Genomic DNA, 8,328 nt, shown 5'->3' with positions numbered 1-8,328 from the left:
AGTGTATGAACCCTGTCTGGTCCTGCAGTTTTCGCGCTGGACTGTCGTTAGGATTGCTCGATGGTCCCTGGTTCAAACCCTGCCCGCTCCTATCCCACGTTCTTGATGTGTTGATGTGTTGTGTTGTGTTTAGCAGTGTTTACAGAAGGCCTGAGTAGGAGGAGAGATCGTAACAATATAAAACGCCTTCATCGGTTCAAATGTACTAGCTGTTTAGAGCTCTAAGCGAACAACTGACCATCAACATGGGTGGGGGTGGTAAACAACAAAGGTTCAGACCCCTTGCCGACTTGAGCGGAAACCTGCGCATCTTCAATTCTATCTTTTGGAAGAACTTTTTACAACGCTTTAAAATTATGTAGGTAACACAATTTCCGAAAAAAACCAAAAACAAAACGTTTTATTGAAATTTCATGACGTCATATTGGATACACAGTGTTTAATTAATATAGTTAAAAAAAAACTAAAAATTGTGACTAAGTTTCTTTTCTTTTTTATTACATTCTTAAAAAAAAAAAACTAACGGACCTCACTGTGAAAGGTTTCATCGCTCCTAAATGGGGCTCGAACAAAAATGTTGGTATCTAGGGAGTCGCCACCCGGGAATGTGAGAAACACTGCCATAGTCTGTTTTATTTCAAGTCATTGTATAAGTGATTTGTAATTTGGATTATTTTCTTTGTATTAAACTCAAGAAAGATATTCAGCGCTAAGCTGCTTCATTTGTTGGATAAATTAGTAGGCATCTGAATCTGTGCATCTTAGATGATTGTGGATACAATGCACATCTCTCCAAAATATTACTGTGATTATTATAAAAGTGTTTGGAACATTGAAAAAGTTCCACTGTCAATGGCTTATGTATTTCGTTTTTTTTTTTCGGATTATGCTTTAACTTCTATTAAAAAACAAGTTAACTTTTCCACTTCCATACCATAAAACACTGTTGAGCAGTCAAACTTATCGAGAAATTGTATATATACATCATGATCAATTACACTGTTCATTGTACTATACCTGCCGCAGCTCATCAGTTTTTAATATTTATCACAATGAACCAAAATTTCAGGTTTCTGAATGCAGGTAGATCCGAAATTTTTCCTTGTGCTTGATTCATAGTTGGTTGTAGTAGTTTATCAATCAATAACTATCATCAGTAGTCAACTAAAGTTCCTTTATAAAATTATGACTTACACCACAGAGAGAAAAAAAAAGATTCAGTGTAATCTAATACATAATAATTCATGTTTTCCATGCTTAATAATAACTTTACAGACTGGTTCTGGCGTAGTATGGTGTAGACAAATTCAATCCTGTTAATCTAGATCTCTCAAGTGCACAATAAAATCCAAAAAGGAATAACAGGCAATTAATAGTGCAATTAGTATCAAGCGCAATGATGGAGTGATGTACGATAATAATCCATGATGATATAAATCCAATCAGTTGAAGTAATCTAATAAGTTCAATACAATTGTATAGGTAGCGATGACATAAAGGGCGTCAATGAGTACACATTTAAAATAATCCAACTTTATCAAGGATAATACGTAATCCAAAAGTACTTGAGCAGTCATAACCAGTGGCGTCACTAGGGGGCGCAGGGGGTTGCGGTCCGCACCGAATGACACCCATTAGGGAAATGCCGAAAAATGCTTGGTGCCTGGGGCTTCATCCCGGACCTCGATAGGTGTTCTTTAAGCAATACCTGAGACCAAAAGATGACTAAGGTAGCGGCAAACTTACATTTCCCCCTTTAGATGGTAGTAAAAGTTTGAATAAAACAGCGTAATTTCCGTCTAAAAGTCTAACAAAGAAAACAAGTTTATGTGATTTTAATAAATATACATTGTAGAATATGAAAAACTTTTGCAAAATGTCATAAACAATGGGACTTTTAAATAGAACTGACTAATTGTACATTTGTGCAAAAATCGATGAGAATATTTAATCAGCTTAGGTATTAGCTCAACAAAATAAATTTTTATTGGGAAAAGTGGATAAAGTTGATAGCCGGGGAAGGGGGTGACACCCTGAGCTATTCGCACCGGGTGACACTGACCCTAGTGACACCACTGTTCATAAGATAAACAAAAATTAGATGACTTCAGCTTGTATAATCCACACAAAAAATAAAGTCGCAGAAAAATATATGACTGAAATGACGATATGTAACAAGTTCTTCATAGATGATGAACAGCTGAGAAACTAACTCCTGAGATTGTGTTAAATAAATGCAGCTTAGGTAATAGGTAGGTATAATGTAGTGGTATTATATGCACAGATATACCAAAATTGCTACTGTACGAGGACAGTGAACAAAATATAAGTGAGCTTAAAATGACGTACACCTCGCTTATTGAAGACTTGAATGACATGTTTCAGGGCTGGTAATTTTTCTCCACACAGGTTGTAAGGCTGTCTTTGCCGATACTGATGTCAAAAATGTGTTATCAGATCATCAGATAATTATAAATCATGCGTTGAACTGCTATATACAATTAGTAGATATAAAGTTAAAAATAGACGATTGACAGTCTAGGTTCTTGTTGAAGTATTTACGTTATACTTGATGATATATTAAAATATATTTAATAGTTCATCTGGTTTAGATGTTAAATTACCACGATGAGATTGATGATAAGATTCTTTTAGCTTCTAATAGTAAATTAAGCAAAGTTTCTTTGCTGACATACTTTCATTTGTCTGGTACCTGTGTTATTTGAAATCAACACAGCTGTGACATCATGGGTTTGGATGATTAACCTCCTTTTGAACTTTTGAAGATTCGTTACACTTGTGTCTAAATATATTACACTGTCAACTTAAATGACTGTACTTTAGATCTAAAATAGTGGAAATCGAATTAGTTTCGAGCTGGAACAATAAAACAGTCCCCTGTGTTAAATTGTAGTCCCAAAAGAAAAACTTGATATGCTTCTGGATATAGAGCAAATTGGAATCGCCGCCAATTTTTAAAAAAAAGGTTTGTTATTCCACGTCCTGTTTGCGCTGACGTTAATGCTTGATATCTTTTTCTTTAAAAATTCTTAACGTTCGTTGACACCTAAAACTTACTGGCGACCATATTATGTCGCTACTTATTACATGGCATTTGATAATGTATATTAAAGTGTCTACTATACAGTAAATAAAGATGCCTTTCTTAACTTGGGATGTTGTACTACTTGTTGTCGCGTATGTCTGTTCTAATTAGCACAGCACAACGAATATTTTTACCTTTACCTATCCCTTAGTCTGTTTGGCCGTTGGGGCACCAAGCAAGACTTGTCAACTGTTTTTCTCCATTCCTCCCTGTCATTTTCCTTGTTTAAAACCTCTTTCAATGGTAGGCCCGATCATTCTTTTATGTTGTCCTCCCTTCACTTTCTCTGTCTGCCTCTTCTTTTTTTTTCCTGGTACTGTTCCCTGAAGGAAGTTCTTTGCGAGCCCCGTGGATCTTGTAATTTGGCCATAGATTTTAAGCTTGCGTTTCTTTACAATAGTTAGCATGTCATCATGGGGTCCGATCGCTGCAGTAATCCTGTCTCTAATCTCTTGGTTTGTGATGGTTTAAAACTTTAAATCAATAGCTTCCATACTTCAATAAAAATAAATGCCTGAGCTAGCCAGGAAAACCAGTGACTTGACAGAATTTAGGTCGTTGATTAATATGCATTGATTAATATGCATGACGCGTAGGACGTAATCATCTTCTATTTTGAAGTAACGGTCTGTATCTTATAAGATAAGATATTGAACTCATTTATTCTGTAACCACGCTCCTATCGTTCATTTTACCCAGATATCGTACTCGGGTCAATTTTTGCAACGTTGGTGCTTTATTATTTATTTAACCATATATTTTTTAATTGCTTAAAATAGTGATGCCTAAAGTACGACCTGCGGGCTACATCCGGCCCACGACGTAATTCCATCCATACCGCCAAAACTTCGGCACATTATATAGAAAGTCTATCCCTTTCCAAAAAAAGGTTAAAAAACGTATCTTTACCTACTTAGGGCCCTCTATTTTTCTCCGATGGATTGGTACAGTAGCATTTAACATTTTAAAAATTTAACTCACCAGTATAGAGTATAGAATCTACCAGGAAAATTTATAACTGATCTTTACAAGCCTTAGAGAAGCGGAACATTAGTGACTCAAGCTCCTTTTGTGAATGTGTCACTACCGCTGCGTTATCTGCTTATAGCATATCTCTAACGAGGGTGTTTCTGATTTTAGCTTTAGCCCTCAGACTGGCACTATTTAGAAGTTTGCCATAAAATCTGGAATAAAGATAAATGCCTTCTATGGATTTGTCAAACGATTGATGCATTAGCATTGAAAAGGGTTTTCCGAAAAGGGTTGGGGCCAGGTCACATTATTGTTTGACTCCCTATTTATTCTGAAGCATTTAGAGCAGGTGGAAGGAGACAATTACATTTAGCAACTTGGATGTAAACTTGTAAAGAGGCCTTCTCTGCTGACTAGATCAAAAGCCTTTGTCAGGTCAATGAATGCAATGTACAAAATCATCATTTGCTCTCTGCTCTTTTCCTGAAGCTGACTTATGGAAAAAATAGACCCGATCAGCAAGTTTTTGTAGCCTGGGAAGTATAACCCGAGCAAGAACCTTGCCTACAATACTTAGGAGGGAGATTCGCCCGTAATTGTTGCAGTCGCTTCTGTCACCTTTGATCTTGTACATGGTGACGATCATATATATATATAGATCGTACATCGTGGCTTGATGATGACCACTTTTGTCATCCAAGGGGGTTCTTTTAAGTTTAGCACCTAGGTGACCTGAAAAATAACACAGTTAACTAATATTTGTTTTTTATTTGTGAATATTTTTTTTACAATAATAAAAAAAAATAGTGAAATAATAAAAAAAGGTATGACTTAGAATAATTTGATTAACACATAAAATGAGTAATAGAAAAGCCAAATATCAATTTTGGCATTTGTTAAGACGTCGCCGCTGCAGATTACTATAAATAATAACAAATATTTCGGAACAGGTTTCTCAAAAATATAAAAGATTTTGCGCTGTAACTTTGAAAAGATGTTTATGCAAAATTGTCAACATGCTCAAGTAAAATTATTGAATTCTGAAGTGTATTACCCTTTAAATATTTTTTTTTAAGTTATGGGGGGGGGGGTTAAGCAATAACATCAAAATAACATTTTATAAATGACGATAACTCTAAAACCTATCATTCAATTAAAGCCAAAGTAGTAGGGTGTGCACAAATCATATCATTCTTGATATGTGCCAAGTTCCATGAAAATATATTTACAACTTTTTGAATAAGTTGAATCCATGTCAGGAAATTAGTCCCCAAAAAAAATTAAAATGGAAAAAAAAAAAGAAATATAAAGGAAAAAAAACACAACTTTTTTCCCAATGAAAACTAACTTAAAAGACCCCCTAGAAATGTGAATCATCAGCCATGGCCTACTCTAGTGTAGATAAATGGATAAATAATTATTTGTAAAATGTATACAATTTAAGAAAATTGATAATTAAAGGGGCAAAACCTCCCAACAAATATGTGGTATCATCATTAATTAATTCACTACTAATTGCATAATTTATCACTAATAATCAGGCACAATCTTTTGATTTTAATATTATTTATCACATGGGCGTAACCAGGATTTTTTTCGGGGGGGGGGGTGGGATTTGGGGGGGGGATTTTTTTTCTCCCCCCCCCCCACGCGAAAAAAAAATATATGTATTTATGTGTGTGTGTACATAATTTTTATTACATTCTGACCCTTCATTCTTTCGGAAGACGTTTATTGTGAGCTATAATAGGTTCTTCCATGAGTTAGTGGAAAAATTGTAGATTCCCCGCCATTACTAGCAATGGGGTCTGGGGGAGCTCCAGCGCGGGGCGAAGCCCCGCCGCCAAGCACCATTTCTGATATTGAAAACCAACAAAATGCATATTCTGAGGTATCTGCAGTGCATTTTCCTGCTATTAAAAAGATTTATTTCAAAAACCTAATGTGATATTCTTACTGACTTAGACCCTCCCGCGTCGTTCGTCGCATTTGCTGTTAAGCTGTTTCCATAAATTTGTAGATTCCCCGCCATTAATAGCAAGGGGGTCTGGGGGGAGCGCTAGGATCTCCCCCAGCGCGGGGCAAAGCCCCGCCGCCAAGCACTATTTCTGGTATTGAAAGCCAACAAAATGCATATTCTGAGGTATCTACACTGCATTTTCCTGCTAAGTTTTAATTTCAAAAACCTAATGTGCTATTTTTACTGCGCCGTTCGGAGCATTTGACGTCAAGCTGTTTCCATAAAAATCTGTCACTGGTAATGTCTGAAGCCTCTTCCCACCTGCCATGAGGACCTCCATGAATGAGTGGCGTCAAGTTGTACTAGGATATCATTGCAACTCTTCTTATGCGTAATTTATTTTGTCGGCATAGGATTTAGGCCCGATCTCTATAACTGACTTCTAAAATCTGTCTTAGCCATCTTTGTTGAGCCACATTTTGTGTTTTTCAATTTCGGTAGATGACTATTCACTGCAGTTTATAAATGGAGCCCTGCCACTGGTAAAAATGTGTAACCTCTCTTGAATACGCTCTTGGAATTAAGTGATTGTAGTTTGCTTTAGATTTTATATCGAAAAGAGAAGTTTTATCGTCAAAATCATCTGTTGGGGGTTTTCCACCTCAAAATGCTCTGTAGGGGGATCTTAAACTCAAAACCATCTGGAAGGGTTTTAAACTTTAAAAAAAAGCCAACTGTAGAAGAAGGGTTTAAACTCAAAACCCCCGATTGGATTGGCTACGCTCAAATAATTTTAGTGTGTAATTTGCTTTTTTTTTTTATTGAAGAGGTATTTTTAGCATCAAACCCCTCTGAATGGGGGCTTAAACTCAAAACCTCTTTTGGCAACGCTCATAGCATTTTGAGTCCGTAATTTGCTTTTTTTCTTACACTGAAGATGTATTTTTATCCCTGGCGGGGGGTTTAAACTCAAAACCCCTTTGGCTACGCTCGTAGATTTTAGAGTGAGTAATTTGCTTTTATTTATATTGAAGAGGTACTTTTTAGCTTCAAACTCCACTGGAGGGGAGTTTAAACTCAAAACCCCTTTGACTACACTCATAACATTTTGAATGCATAATTTGCTTTGTTTTTATTATTAACGAGGTATTTTTTTACTTCAAACCCCGCTGAATTGGGGTTTAAACTCAAATCTGAGTCAAAACCCATTTAGCTATGCTCATAACATTTTGATTGTGTAATTAGCTTTTTTTTTATATTGAAGAGGGGGTTTATCGTAAATTTTAGAGACGTTTTAAAATCAAAATCTTCCTTAACTATGCTCTTGGAATTAGTGGATTTTCGTTTGCATTTTTTGTGTTTTGTTTTATAGAAGAGGGGGAGTTAACTGCAAAAACCCCAGGTAGAGGGTATAAAACTCAAAACCCCTGGTAGGGGGTTTTAAACTCAAAAACCCTGGTAGGGGTTTTTAAACTCGAACCCCTCTGGTAGGGGTTTTTAAACTCGAATCCCCCTGGTAGGGGTTTTTAAACTCAGAACCCCCTGTTAGGGGGTTTTAAACTCAAAACCCCTTTGGTTGTGCTGGGGCAAGTGATGGTTTAGTATTAAAAACTCACCTAAAATAAACAAAATCAAAGCAAAAAATCAGTCATTAAATTCCGACTCCCCCCATTCGGGGGGGGGGATTTCATTTCGGGGGGGGGGGGGGGTTAAACCCCAATCCCCCCTGGCTACGCCCATGATTTATCATACAAATATTAATGCAGACATGTAATAAATACAATCCTTTATCATGTACCCCACCTATCTTTTAGCAAACATAAGTTGCCAATACTACCACTCACAAACAAACTGCTTTAATACACTGTTTACATAAACATTTATCACATGTATAAATACACTAATTACACTATCAAAAAAACAACAACAACAACACTACCAATACTTCCATTTCTACACATATTGATACAATTCTGTATAACGCATTCGCTATTACTACAACTGTTTAGTTTACAAAGACTGATAACACTCTTAGCGGTAATTAAACATTCATACACACACACACATAAATTCCCCTTCTTTCTTACACCAACCTTAACTAATATTGAGTATATCTTTCTTGGTTAAGAAAAAGATTGACCAAGTTGATGCATTCTTTAAAACTGAATTGTTAAGCAAGAAGGAACCATTGCTGATATAACTGTCATCAATATTAGACCCTACTGACTGAGGCTTTTCCATTCATTAAAACGTTTTGACTTTTGATCTGTTGATTGCACTTTCAAGGTTT

This window comes from Biomphalaria glabrata, chromosome 14 (genome assembly GCF_947242115.1).
Source record: "Biomphalaria glabrata chromosome 14, xgBioGlab47.1, whole genome shotgun sequence".
Classification (NCBI taxonomy): Eukaryota; Metazoa; Mollusca; class Gastropoda; family Planorbidae; genus Biomphalaria; species Biomphalaria glabrata.
This window is presented reverse-complemented; position numbering follows the sequence as displayed.